Genomic DNA, 15,456 nt, shown 5'->3' with positions numbered 1-15,456 from the left:
TTGCTCTGTTTTTTTGTTAATTCTTTCCAATGTGTCAAGTAATTATCTTTTTGTTTTCTCATGATTTGGTTGGGTTTAATTGTGCTGTTGTCCTGGGGCTCTGTGGGGTGTGTTTGTGTTTGTGAACAGAGCCCTAGGACCAGCTTGCTTAGGGGACTCTTCTCCAGGTTCATCTCTCTGTAGGTGATGGCTTTGTTATGGAAGGTTTGGGAATCGCTTCCTTTTAGGTGGTTGTAGAATTTAACGGCTCTTTTCTGGATTTTGATAATTAGTGGGTATCGGCCTAATTCTGCTCTGCATGCATTATTTGGTGTTCTACGTTGTACACGGAGGATATTTTTGCAGAATTCTGCATGCAGAGTCTCAATTTGGTGTTTGTCCCATTTTGTGAAATCTTGGTTGGTGAGCGGACCCCAGACCTCACAACCATAAAGGGCAATGGGCTCTATGACTGATTCAAGTATTTTTAGCCAGATCCTAATTGGTATGTTGAAATTTATGTTCCTTTTGATGGCATAGAATGCCCTTCTTGCCTTGTCTCTCAGATCGTTCACAGCTCTGTGGAAGCTACCTGTGGTGCTGATGTTTAGGCCGAGGTATGTATAGTTTTTTGTGTGCTCTAGGGCAACGGTGTCTAGATGGAATTTGTGGTCCTGGCGACTGGACCTTTTTTGGAACACCATTATTTTGGTCTTACTGAGATTTACTGTCAGGGCCCAGGTCTGACAGAATCTGTGCAGAAGATCTAGGTGCTGCTGTAGGCCCTCCTTGGTTGGTGACAGAAGCACCAGATCATCAGCAAACAGTAGACATTTGACTTCGGATTCTAGTAGGGTGAGACCGGGTGCTGCAGACTGTTCTAGTGCCCGCGCCAATTCGTTGATATATATGTTGAAGAGGGTGGGGCTTAAGCTGCATCCCTGTCTCACCCCACGACCCTGTGTGAAGAAATGTGTGTGTTTTTTGCCAATTTTAACCGCACACTTGTTGTTTGTGTACATGGATTTTATGATGTCGTATGTTTTACCCCCAACACCACTTTCCATCAATTTGTATAGCAGACCCTCATGCCAAATTGAGTCGAAGGCTTTTTTGAAATCAACAAAGCATGAGAAGACTTTGCCTTTGTTTTGGTTTGTTTGGTTGTCAATTAGGGTGTGTAGGGTGAATACATGGTCTGTTGTACGGTAATTTGGTAAAAAGCCAATTTGACATTTGCTCAGTACATTGTTTTCATTGAGGAAATGTACGAGTCTGCTGTTAATGATAATGCAGAGTATTTTCCCAAGGTTACTGTTGACGCATATTCCACGGTAGTTATTGGGGTCAAATTTGTCTCCACTTTTGTGGATTGGGGTGATCAGTCCTTGGTTCCAAATATTGGGGAAGATGCCAGAGCTAAGGACGATGTTAAAGAGTTTTAATATAGCCAATTGGAATTTGTTGTCTGTATATTTGATCATTTCATTAAGGATACCATCAACACCACAGGCCTTTTTGGGTTGGAGGGTTTTTATTTTGTCCTGTAACTCATTCAAGGTAATTGGAGAATCCAGTGGGTTCTGGTAGTCTTTAATAGTTGATTCTAGGATTTGTATTTGATCATGTATATGTTTTTGCTCTTTATTCTTTGTTATAGAGCCAAAAAGATTGGAGAAGTGGTTTACCCATACATCTCCATTTTGGATAGATAATTCTTCGTGTTGTTGTTTGTTTAGTGTTTTCCAATTTTCCCAGAATTGGTTAGAGTCTATGGATTCTTCAATTACATTGAGCTGATTTCTGACGTGCTGTTCCTTCTTTTTCCGTAGTGTATTTCTGTATTGTTTTAGTGATTCACCATAGTGAAGGCGTAGACTCAGGTTTTCCGGGTCTCTATGTTTTTGGTTGGACAGGTTTCTCAATTTATTTCTTAGATTTTTGCATTCTTTATCAAACCATTTGTCATTGTTGTTCATTTTCTTCGGTTTTCTATTTGAGATTTTTAGATTTGATAGGGAAGCTGAGAGGTCAAATATACTGTTAAGATTTTCTACTGCCAAGTTTACACCTTCACTATTGCAGTGGAACGTTTTACCCAGGAAGTTGTCTAAAAGGGATTGAATTTGCTGTTGCCTAATTGTTTTTTGGTAGGTTTCCAAACTGCATTCCTTCCATCTATAGCATTTCTTAATGTTACTCAGTTCCTTTGGCTTTGATGCCTCATGATTGAGTATTGCTCTGTTCAAGTAGACTGTGATTTTGCTGTGGTCTGATAGGGGTGTCAGTGGGCTGACTGTGAACGCTCTGAGAGACTCTGGGTTGAGGTCAGTGATAAAGTAGTCTACAGTGCTACTGCCAAGAGATGAGCTATAGGTGTACCTACCATAGGAGTCCCCTCGAAGCCTACCATTGACTATGTACATACCCAGCGTGCGACAGAGCTGCAGGAGTTGTGACCCGTTTTTGTTGGTTATGTTGTCATAGTTGTGCCTAGGTGGGCATATGGGGGAGGGAATGCTGTCACCTCCAGGTAGGTGTTTGTCCCCCTGTGTGCTGAGGGTGTCAGGTTCCTGTCCAGTTCTGGCATTTAGGTCGCCACAGACTAATACATGTCCCTGGGCCTGGAAATGATTGATTTCCCCCTCCAGGATGGAGAAGCTGTCTTCATTAAAGTATGGGGATTCTAGTGGGGGGATATAGGTAGCACACAGGAGGACATTTTTCTCTGTTAAGATAATTTCCTTTTGAATTTCTAGCCAAATGTAAAATGTTCCTGTTTTGATTAATTTAATGGAGTGAGTTAGGTCTGCTCTATACCAAATTAGCATTCCCCCTGAGTCCCTTCCCTGTTTCACACCTGGTAGTTTGGTGGATGGGACTACCAGCTCTCTGTAACCTAGAGGGCAACCAGTGGGTCCGTCTCCTCTATACCATGTTTCTTGCAGGATGACAATGTCTGCATTACCGATTTCTTTGGTGAAGTCCGGGTTCCTGCTCTTTAGGCCAAAGGCAGATGACCTCAGGCCTTGGATATTCCAGGATGATATAGTGAAGGCTTTTTGTTCCATAAAGTGTCCAATGTTGTTGGTCGGGGTTTGGCCTCAGGCCAGTAAGTGTGAGCAGAGCCTGCTGAGCATCTGGTACATGCCGTTGGCTTGGGCGAGTGTAAGAGTGGGGGTTGGGCCTGTTTGCCCGCTCACTACCTGGGCGTATGTGTGACTTCCATGTTGATGCCCTCTTTGCGGGGGTGGGGTGCATGGGGTGGGCAGGAGTGGCATGGGTCTGATCTGAGGGGGCCTAAATTGGGTGTGGGCATGGTTGATGTGGGGGGGGTGTGTAGGTCCAGGGGGGGGTCCTGGAGGTCTTGGAGGGTGTCTCGCTGGTCTGGGTGGGGTGTCTATTGATCTCTTGCTCCTGTGTGAAGTGTTGGGGCTTCGTTTGAGAGCGATGTCCTTTAGAGTCCGGGCAAAGGTGGGCACTGCTGCCTTGTAGAGGTGGACCTGGTCATAGAGGCTGTTCAAGTCCAGGGTGGAGTGGTGGGCCAGAAAAACATTTGGTTTTGAGGCACAGTCACGGGAAATGCTTGCGTTTACCCGCTGTATTGTAGCAGGGTGGAAGTCTTTTCGTGGTAGCAGGGTGGAGATAACCACTTGTGCATTGGGGAAAGTAGAAGAAGCTTTTTCAATCACTCCCTTCAGTGCTGTGGCCACCCTTTCCTGCTGTGCTCTCAGGTCGTTTGTGCCTGTGTGTATTATTATGTGGCTAGGTGAGCCTAGTTTGTCCTCAGACAGAAGGTCTAGGGCGCGCTGGGTGTTTGGACACCAGAGTTTAGACACACTGTGTTTGGGAAAAAGTTTTTTTTCTTCTATATATTTCCCATTTGAGTCCATAAGAAGGACAATCTGTGTCTTGTGTTTGTCCTCAGTGGGTGTGGGGGGGTTGTCAGGAGGGCTATCAGGGTGGCTGACAGGGGGGGTGCTCAGAGGGGGTGAGAGCTGCTGGGCTTGGGGTTTTTCTTTTGTCTGTTCTGTTGTGATGTCGTTTCTATGGTCAGGGTCTGGTGTGGACTGTTCTGCTGTGGTGTCGAGACTTTTGTCGGGTGCTGAGGTGGGCTGTTCTGCTGGCGTCTCTGTGGGGATGGCCACCTCCCTAGTGGGTTGTTCTCTGTCATATGCCATCCCCCTCAACCTCTCCTCCAGCAGTCTGATCCTCTCCTCTAGTGCTCTGTTCTTCTCCTGCTCCTGCTCTTTCTCCTGTTGATGTTGTCTCACCACTGTCCATAGTGCAGATATGTCTTTCTCCACCTCCAGCTCTCCAGGTCTGGTTAAGGGGGTGTTGTTGTGCTGGACTGTTGTCTGGGTCTGTGCTGACTGGAGTGTGATCACCTGCTGTTCCAGCTCCACCTGCCTTACCTCCAGCTGGGTGAATTTATCCTTCATTTCAATGAGGGAGAAGTACTCTGTACTGGGAGGTTGACTGTCTGCTGAGGGTTGCTCGTCTGTGGGGTTATATGGTGAAGAGGTTTGGTCTGACCCACTTGGGGTGGGGGTATCTTTATCAAGGGAGAGCTTCTCCTGCTGGGCTAATTCTTTGATTAGGTGAAAGTCCAGCTGAAACTGTTTGTGGTTGCCCTGTACCAATACTGTTCCAGACTTATATAGGTTTATATTAGCTGACTCCTCGTCCTCGTTGTCAAGAATCCTGAGTTTCCACCCCTCGTTAACCCCCCCCTCTCTTAACAGAGGGTTAGTGTGCTAATATAGCACTGTGCCATGCCTGGGGATGGTTTGTGTGGAAGATAAGGTTGCTGATGTTCCCATTTTTGTAATAGTCAGCAAAAAGTGTCTCTTGATTTTCCATAAGGAGCTTCATTTTGTGATCTTTTCTTGTCTTGTCATTTTTTACATGCACAGGGTACTGTATTTTAATTACTTCTGAGCAGCGGGAGGCAGCTTCTAAGGCTTCTCCATTTGGTTGGGGTAGACTATTCGACTCTCCTGCCATTGTTGGGCTAATGAGCTTTGACACCTCTCACTTGACACTTAAGTGCTAGTTGAAGCTGTATCAAGCTTGGCAGAAATATGTTACTATTCAGTCCTTATAAAGTAGTGTCATGTATTTTTCTTCTTGGCTTTTGGAAATCAAATATAGTTTCAGACTAAACATTACTCACTCAGTTCCAGGTTGGTTGGTGTTCTCAGGTTTCTGTTGTTTTCCAGAGGATTTGCTGTATAGAATAATTAATCCTTGGTAGATGTGAACCTTCCAGGTGATTCCGTAAATCCGTCCAAAATCAGGTTGTAGGTTTTGAGTTTTGATTTGAAGTGAGGGTTATGTTGTAGAGGGTAGCATCCTGTATGGGTTCCTGACAAAAAATCCAAGTTTATCTAACTCTAAATGTATCTTTTTTAAAGAAAATGCTGAAAAATGCAGGAGCTCATCTGATCGTGACCTCTCTCTCTCTCTCTCTCTCTCTCTCCTCTCTCTCTCTCTCTCTCTCTCTCTCTCCCTCTCCCTCTCTCTCTCTCACACTCTATGACATTGTAACATGGTGTACATAGTGTATATGGTAACGTGATGTATATGGTAATATGGTGTATATGGTAACATAGTATATATGGTAACGTGATGTATATGGTAACATGGTGTATATGGTAACATGGTGTATATGGTAATATGGTGTATATGGTAACATGGTGTATATGGTAATATGGTGTATATGGTAACATAGTATATATGGTAACGTGGTGTATATGGTAATATGGTGTATATGGTAACATGGTGTATATGGTAATATGGTGTATATGGTAACATAGTATATATGGTAACGTGGTGTATATGGTAATATGGTGTATATGGTAACATGGTGTATATGGCAACATGGTCTATATGGTAACATGGTCTAAATGGTAACATGGCGTACATGTTAACATAGTATATATGGTAACATGGTGTATATGGTAACATGGTGTATATGGTAACATGATGTACATGGTAACATAGTATATATGGTAACATGGTGTATATGGTAACATAGTATATATGGTAACATGATGTACATGGTAACATAGTATATATGGTAACATGGTGTGTATGGTAACATGGCCTATATGGTAACATGGTGTATATGGTAACATAGTCTATATGGTAACATGGTGTATATGGTAACGTGATGTATATGGTAACATGGTGTATATGGTAACATGGTGTATATGGTAATATGGTGTATATCGTAACATGGTCTATATGGTAACATGGTCTAAATGGTAACATAGTCTATATGGTAACATGGTGTTTTTGGTAATATGGTGTATATCGTAACATGGTCTATATGGTAACATGGTCTAAATGGTAACATGGTGTACATGGTAACATGGTAACATGGTGTTTTTGGTAATATGGTGTATATCGTAACATGGTCTATATGGTAACATAGTCTAAATGGTAACATGGTCTATATGGTAATATGGTGTATATGGTAACATGGTGTATATGGTAACATGGTGTATATGGTAACATGGTCTATATGGTAACATGGTCTATATGGTAATATGGTGTATATGGTAACATGGTCTAAATGGTAACATGATGTGCATGGTAACATAGTATGTATGGTAACATAGTATATATGGTAACATGGTGTATATGGTAACATGGTGTATATGGTAACATGGTCTATATGGTAACATGGTCTATATGGTAACATGGTCTATATGGTAACATGGTGTATATGGTAACATGGTCTAAATGGTAACATGATGTGCATGGTAACATAGTATGTATGGTAACATAGTGTATATGGTAACATGGTGTATATGGTAACATGGTCTATATAGTAACATGGTCTAAATGGTAACATGGTGTATATGGTAACATGGTGTATATGGTAACATGGTCATATGGTAACATGGTCTAAATGGTAACATGGTCTAAATGGTAACATGGTGTATATGGTAACATGGCGTATATGGTAAGATAGTGTATATGGTAACATGATGTACATGGTAACATGGTCAATATGGTAACATGGTGTATATGGTAACGTGGTGTACATGGTAACATGGTCTATATGGTAACATGGTGTATATGGTAACGTGGTGTACATGGTAACATGGTCTATATGGTAACATGGTGTATATGGTAACGTGGTGTACATGGTAACATGGTCTATATGGCTTCCAGCTCTCTCAGTCTCACGTCAGAATTAGACGTTCATCCATGTTTCTCCAACGTCAAATTTGAAGTTTAAGTTCTGGTATTAATTCTGAACGGTTATGGTGAGGGTTAAGGTTTGGGATAGGCTTTAATAAGGATCCGCCCCTTTTTTCAATTTTCACCTAAAATGACATACCCAAATCGAAGGCATTGAAGCAAGAATATGAATATTCTTTGAAAGGAAACACTTTGAAGTTTGTGGAAATGTGAAATGAATGTAGGAGAATATAACACATTATATCTGGTAAAAGAAAATACAAAATGGAAAACCAACCGTGTTTTTGCTTTTTTTTTTGTACCATCATCTTTGAAATGCAAGAGAACGGCCATAATGTATTATTCCAGCCTAGGTGCAATTTAGATTTTGGTCACTAGATGGCAGCAGTGTATGTACAACGTTTTAGACTGATCCAATGAACAATTGTATTTTTGTTCAAAATTTTGTATCAAGACTGCCCAAATGTGCCTAATTGGTTTAATAATTAACAAGATGAACAAGATGAACAAGATGAACAAGATGAACAAGAATTTAAGCTTTCTGCCAATATCAGATATGTCTATGTCCTGGGAAATGTTCTTGTTACTTACAACCTCATGCTAATCGCATTAGTCTACATTAGCTTCACCGTCCTGTGGGGGACCCAACGATCCTGAAGAAAAAATATCCAAAACAACTTTATATCGCTTGATTCAAACTTGCAACCTTGGATTCAGAGGCAGTACTTTACCTCCATCCCCACCAAAACAGAAACATAGTAACCCACTGTTGCCCCTAGTTGCCCCTAGCCCCCAGTTTCCACGTCATTTCCCGACGTCCTCAGATATGAGTAGACGTTGAATACTGACTTGTATCACGGGTGACCTGGTTGGTATATGTCTCCGTTCTGCTCTCATGCGTCACACACTGACTGAGAGAGATAAGCATGAGCTCCAGGGAATAGATAATGGAGAGGAGAAAACAGAACAAATAGAGGAGGAGCCGTAGTACACTTGATTTCTCTCTCCCTCCTTCTTCCCCTACCTCTTTCTCTCTCTTTCGCTGTCTCCGTCTCTCTCTCGCCCTCTCTCTCTGTCTCTCTCATATCCCCTTTCTGTCTCTCTCACTTAGTCTGCTTCTGAGATATTCCACAAGATTCCCAGAGATCTGACAGGAAAGAATGCAAATATGGAAATTAAGGAATTCTTCGACCATATTTGTACATTTGCTGCTTGACCAAACGTCAAGGGAAAACATTGTCACAAACACACAAACATGAGCATACTGTGACAAATACTCAGACATGCCCTAAAAAGTACCCAAACCAAGCAATACACACACACACTGTATGCTGCCCTCTGAAACTGATCTTTTTCTCACTTCAAGCACCTATTCAAACGGCACTTCCTATCTGTATGAACACACTTTGTTTGATAACAACTGAGAGATCCATTCTCACACAACACACACTCACTCACTCACACACACAGAACACACTTCCTCTTGTGTCACTGTTTCACAATGTTGCATGATCGTGTCGTTCGAGAATATAGTAAACAAACCAAACTTCTTCTTTCCATTGATGCTTCTTAACCTAAAACAAAATCTTTCTCTCTTTCTTCGTATCTCTCTCTCTCTCTCTCTCTCTCTCTCTCTCTCTCTCTCTCTCTCTCTCTCTCTCTCTCTCTCTCTCTCTCTCTCTCTCTCTCTCTCTCTCTCTCTCGCTCGCTCGCTTTCTATTCAATTCAAAGGGCTTTATTGGCATGGGAAACATATGTTAACATTGCCAAAGCAAGTGAGGTAGATAATATACAAAAGTGAAATAAACAATCAAATGAACAGTAAAAATTACACTCACAGAAGTTACAAAATAATAAAGACATTACAAATGTTATATTATGTATATATACAGTGTTGTAACGATGAACAAATGGTTAAAGTACAAAAGGGAAAAGAAAGATTTCTCACTTCTCTTTTTCTCTCTCTCTCTCTCTCTCTCTCTCTCTCTCTCTCTCTCTCTCTCTCTCTCTCTCTCTCTCTCTCTTCTCTCTCTTTCTATTTCTCACTTCACTCTCTCTCTTCTCTCTCTCTCTTCTTGCTCTCTCTCTCTCTCTTTCTATTTCACACTTCTCTCTCTCTTCTCTCTCTTTTCTCTCTTCTCTCTCTCTCTTTCTATTTCTTTCTCCCTCTCTCTCTCGAATGCTCTCTCTCGCAGACCTTTCCCTGGGATATAATATAATAAACTATATTGTATTGTGTTTCCTATGGCAAACTAGCAATCTAACGCCACTCATGCGTTATCAAACATGGAGTCTGAGTCCTACTTTTTACTGTTGTTATGGGAAGCTGTATCAGGGGGATGTTGATTTGGTAAGCTGTATGAGGGGGATGTTGTATGAGGGGGGATGTTGTTATCATAAGCTGTATGAGGGGGCTGTTGTTATGGGAAGCTCTATGAGGGGGGATGTTGTTGTGGGAAGCTGTGGGTGTCTATTATTTGGAGCATGATAGTTTGTTGGTGATATAGACACCAACGAACTTGAAACTCTCGACCCGCTCCACTCCTTGTGAGAGAGGTCGGAGACCACACACACACACACACACACACACACACACACACACACACACACACACACACACACACACACACACACACACACACACACACACACACACACACACACACACACACACACACACACACACACACACACACACACACACACACACACACACACAGTCCAGTGGTTCTGAGAAGAGCCTTGGAATGGAGTCGGAACTGTGTCTGTCTGAAGGTGAACAAACAGGGAAGAGGGACTTATATAAAATGTCCCAGAAGGGCATTCCACAGGCTTGTCTGAACACAAGAGTGAGGGGCAAGAAGGGAAATATATGAGGAAATAAACAGAGAGAGAAAGGGAGAGTGTAGTAATGAATGCATAGCAAGTAGGGCTGCAGGTAGCCGAGTGGTTAAGCGCTTTGGGCCAAAAACCGAAAGGTTGTTGGTTTGAATCCCTGAGCCGACTAGGTGAAAAAATCTGTTGATGTACCCTTGAGCAAGGCACTTAACCCTAGTTGCTCTGGATAAGATTTTCTGCTAAATGACTAATATGTAGACGTGAAGATAGATTCCTGACAGATCTCCCTATGATGCTGTTTCTTGTAAGTGGGGTTTGATTTCATAACAACAACCAATTTATGACTTTATAAAGTGTTTCCCAGACACCAAGCCCTGTGATTCCTGAGAAATTAGTCAAGATGTCCCATCTGTGTGTGTGTGTGTGTGTGTGTGTATGTGTGTGTGTGTGTGTGTGTGTGTGTGTTTTGGTCAGCCTGTTTTTCATCTCAAGACATTCCCAGCTGTTTTTCCAGGTAGGGTTCTCATGCTAGTCACGGCCGGTCACGTTGAGTGTGGCCCCGCCCACACCTGGCCAACAACTGAATGGAGCTCACCTCAGCCACACCCCTTCCCACCTCTGATCAGAGAGAGAAGAACAACAAAGACAGGACAGGAAAACAACTGGTGGGGGAGAGAGAAGAAGAGAAGAGAGAGAGAGCGTTGGGGGACAGGGAGAGAGAAAGAAATAAGGGGGAAGAAGACGAGAGAAGAGAGATAGTGAGGGAAAGGAGGAGCAGCAAGATGGAATGAAAAGGGAGAGTGCGAGGAAGAGAAGAGGGAGTGTGAGGGATGCAATGATATCATGCTCTGTCTCCCGACCCAGCCCACCAAGAGTGACTCATCCCTGGCAGGTGTGTGTGTGTGTGTGTGTGTGTGTGTGTGTGTGTGTGTGTGTGTGTGTGTGTGTGTGTGTGTGTGTGTGTGTGTGTGTGTGTGTGTGTGTGTGTGTGTGTGTGTGTGTGTGTGTGTGTGTGTGTGTGTGTGTGTGTGTGTGTGTGTGTGTGTGTGTGTGTGTGTGTGTGTGTGTGTGTGTGTGTGTGTGTGTGTGTGTGTGTTTGCATCTGCTGTATGTCAGGTCTTGGCGTGTCTAAAACACAACAGATAGAGAGCATGTTTCCTCAAGCACATCATTTCACCAGAACTTACAGAGAGGATCTCAACAACAGGCTAGTTAGTTACAACACTGTCTGCCGGGTGTTTTAATCAACCTAACACAGTCATGAAGCAAGACGGAGATCAAAGTGATCTCCCCAATGAAAGGGAGAAAATAGGAGACATGGTAAAGATGGAGGACAGGGGAAACTGATGAAAGAGATGGACAGTAGAAAGAACCAAATAAAACTGAGTAGAGAGAGAGATGTTTCCTGTGTTTCTCCTGACCCTGTTCTCATTTCAAGAGCCAAAACACGACGTCCCACACTTCCACAACCCTGTCCTGTCCTGCTGGAGTTACAACTACGACTCCCAGACATCCTGCCCCTAGCCCTGCTCCTTGCCCCCTTGCCTCCTACTCACCCTCCCTCAGCAACAGGACAACACCACCTGGACCCTACTCAATGAGTGTGTGTGTGTGTGTGTGTGTGTGTGTGTGTGTGTGTGTGTGTGTGTGTGTGTGTGTGTGTGTGTGTGTGTGTGTGTGTGTGTGTGTGTGTGTGTGTGTGTGTGTGTGTGTGTGTGTGTGTGTGTGTGTGTGTGTGTGTGTGTGTGTGTGTGTGTGTTTGTGCGTGTATGTGCGTGTGGGTATTCATGGTGGTGAGTAGCAATGAGCTGTAGGTGTATACTGTATGCATGTGTGTGGTGGTGAGTGTTAACGAGGCGTGTATTTATGTGTGTGTGTAGTGTATGTTCGTGTTTGAGGTACATGGTGATGAGGCAGGTCAAACCACAAGCTTTCCTTCTCTAATTCCTTTTTCTTCCTCATGCTTCTGTCATAGTGGCAGTAATGGATCTGGGACGATGCCAATGGACCATGACTGGCCACATGGACTATAGGGGTGGAGAGGAGAGAGAGAGGGAGAAGGCAGGGGAGAGAGGGAGGGAGAGAGAGAACAGAAGGGAGAAGAGAGAGGGGAGAGGGGAGAGAGGACAGTGGAGAGGGGAAAGAGACAGCGAGAGGGAGAGCGAGAGGGAGTGGGGAGAGCGAGAGGGCAGGGGAGAGAGGGAGAGGGAGAGGGAGAGGGAGGACAGAAGGGAGAAGAGAAGAGAGAGGGGAGAGGGACAGCGAGAGGCAGAGGGAGAGAAGAGAGGAGAGAGGAGAGGTAAAGGTGAAGGTAGAGGGAGAGGGAAAGGAGATGGTTAAATGGCCTACAACCCTGGTTATTAGTGGGAATATCACATACTCAAGAACAGTACAACTCAGAACACACATACCTTCCCCAACACACACACACACAGGATTGCTAATGTATGATCACTGACCCAGATTGTCTCCCGGAAGCATCCCGTTTCCTGTGTTGTTATGGTGAGAGTCTGTGGCATGGCTGATGCCTCCCAGGAGGAGAGGATACATTTCTCCCCTCACACACCCAGGAACCAACCCCCCTCCCTCACCACCATTAGTACACACTCTCAAACACACACATATACTCTTTCTTTTTAACACACACATGCACACACACACCAGACCTGGGTTAAAATACTATTTAGGGGATTTCAATTACTGTTTGGAAGTAAGTATTCTGATCTTTTTTATTTGAATTGATTGTATACACTTGGAAAGTTTTGGCATGTAATATGAACAGAAAAGTGTACTACCCTTTCACAAAATATTTTGTTATTATGACAGTATGACAGTGTGTGTGCATGTGTGTGTGTGTGGGTGCGTGCGTGCATGTGTGCGCGTGTGTGTGTGCGTGCACGTGCGTGCGTGCGTGCGTGCGTGCGTGCGTGCGTGTGTGTGCGTGCGTGTGTGTGTGTGTGTGTGTGTGTGTGTGTGTGTGTGTGTGTGTGTGTGTGTGAGGGTGTGTGTGTGAGGGTGAGGGTGAGGGTGTGTGTGCGTCCATAGAGAACACTTTGGATGTTTTATTATTTAATATAATAAATTAGTGTGCTTAGTTAGGCCTAACGAGAGAGAGGGAGGAGAGGAGTGATGGATGAGACCTCGTTAAAAGAGACCAGGTGGGACCTCTCCCTTCAGAATCCCTCAGTCCGTCCAGGATTGCAATTTTTGGGGGCAAAATCAACAATTCCCAGCATATTATGCCAGGGCCTGCAAATGTCACTGCACTATTTCCGCATAAAACAGTCAAATCATCTCAAGATTATTGCATACAAATGTCTCTTCACAGCACTTTTACTTCATAAAAATGGTTCAATCAAGCAACAAATCATCAGTAGTGGTGCGTGGGTAAAGTCACTGAGGATGCCAAGCCAGTAAAACATAGCCCTATTACAACCTACTCTATGTGTTGTGATAATTGTGTTGTTTGCTCTGTAAATCCTTTTAATTCATATGCCTTGCCACCGTGACATATACAGAGCATTCAGAAAGTATTCAGACCCCTTTACATTTTCCACATGTTCTTACATTACAGCCTTATTCTAAAATTGATTAAATAGTTTTTTTCCCTCATCAATTTACACATATTACCTCATAATGAACATCTCTGGAGAGACCTGAAAATAGCTGTGCAGCAACACTCCCCATCCAACCTGACAGCGCTTGAGAGGAACTGCAGAGAAGAATGGGAGAAACTCCCCAAATACAGGTGTGCCAAGCTTGTAGGGTCATACCCAAGAAGACTCAACGCTGTAATCACTGCCAATGGTGCTTCAACAAGGTACTGAGTAAAGGGTCTGAATACTTAGGTAAATGTGATATTTTTTTTACATTTCTGCAAATGTATTAATATATATATATATATATATATATACATCACATTTACATAAGTATTCAAACCCTTTACTCAGTACTTTGTTGAAGCACCTTTGGCAGTGATTACAGCCTTGAGTCTTCTTGGGTATGACGCTAGAAGCTTGACACACCTGTATACTTCAAGAATTCTTCTCAGTGTTGCCACTGGGGTGTTGTTCAATGGGAAGAAGTCATAGTACAATACTCATTGAGGGAGACTAGTAGAGAGGGAACAGATGAATATGCGTGGCTAAGACACAAAAGACAAGCTGAGAGAGGTTTTTATTTGATTTATTGAAAAATTAATTCAGACATCTGGTGTCTGTGGAGACGGATGATGCTCCATCTTTCTTCCATTCAGATAAGAGATCCCCCCCCAAAAAACTCCACACTTGTTTGTGGAGAAAGAGAGGAGACAGAGTCGTTAGCTTTCTTAAACAATGTTATTCTTTATTGCATGTGTCTATAAAGAATCAATACAGTCCAAAGCCATGGCAACTACACTAGGTTTAAATGATCATCTCTTAGTAGCATCTCAATAAGTCATGAGATATGAAGTATTTACAATGGAAGACACAGCAAGTTAAGCTAGGTCGTCATATCATCCTAATGTTTAGACGCTAAATAAAAACCCAACAGGAACGCTATCCAAATGCAAAAAAACACTGGTCAAATCACCAATACGCTCTATTAGCAAAAACAAACAGAACACTTTCCATTATATCAATTGGCAGAAAAAAATTACAAAGAGCAAAAAAAATATATATTTTAAGGTTTAACAAACATTATTAACATATTATTATACATTTGGTACCTCTCTATAAACAAATTTCTTAAAAATGTAAATATTGCATGTGCCATTCGTGAAATGTACCTAAGTAGCAAGAATAAACTTGTATGTCAAGTATTAATGAATCATTTGTTCTCTTAAAGTATTTCTCGGAATTACAGCATTAGAAAATGTCCTTGTAGAGGCAATCATTTCACAAGACCATCCTGTAATAATAATTTTTAAATCCAGGCCAAACATTGCTGCTTGTATATAACTTAATAATTAGTGCTTTCATTGTTTCTGGGAATTCACTCCAAACACATAAACAGTACAAACATAATTTATCATCTTTAACTTAAAATTTCTCTCAAACAAAAGGTTCAGCGTGCGCTCCATTGTATTCTCTGTATTTGTACATGTTTACAGTATATAGGCGAACGTTGAGTACCAATGAACTGACAAAGTAAGCGACACTCTTCGTCCTTACTCCGTTTTTTGTTCATTACGTTTTTGCCTGTTTCTTTTGTCTTATTCTGTAGCAGTTGTAGTAGATATTATTGTTGTGGTATTTCTTCTCGTTGTCAAGGTGGTTACGTTCCCCATGAGGAGAACATGGAATAGACTACATTCAAGTGTCTTGTGTTTACAATCTAGGCAGTTTGTAAGTGCAAGACCGTGCAGCATTAGCTCTGCTGTGTCTCCTCCTTACTTATTGTCTCACAGCCCAAAGCTGCAGCCATGGCTTCAAGCATGTCAAA

Source organism: Salvelinus alpinus, chromosome 20 (genome assembly GCF_045679555.1).
Source record: "Salvelinus alpinus chromosome 20, SLU_Salpinus.1, whole genome shotgun sequence".
NCBI classification, from domain to species: domain Eukaryota; kingdom Metazoa; phylum Chordata; class Actinopteri; order Salmoniformes; family Salmonidae; genus Salvelinus; species Salvelinus alpinus.
This window is presented reverse-complemented; position numbering follows the sequence as displayed.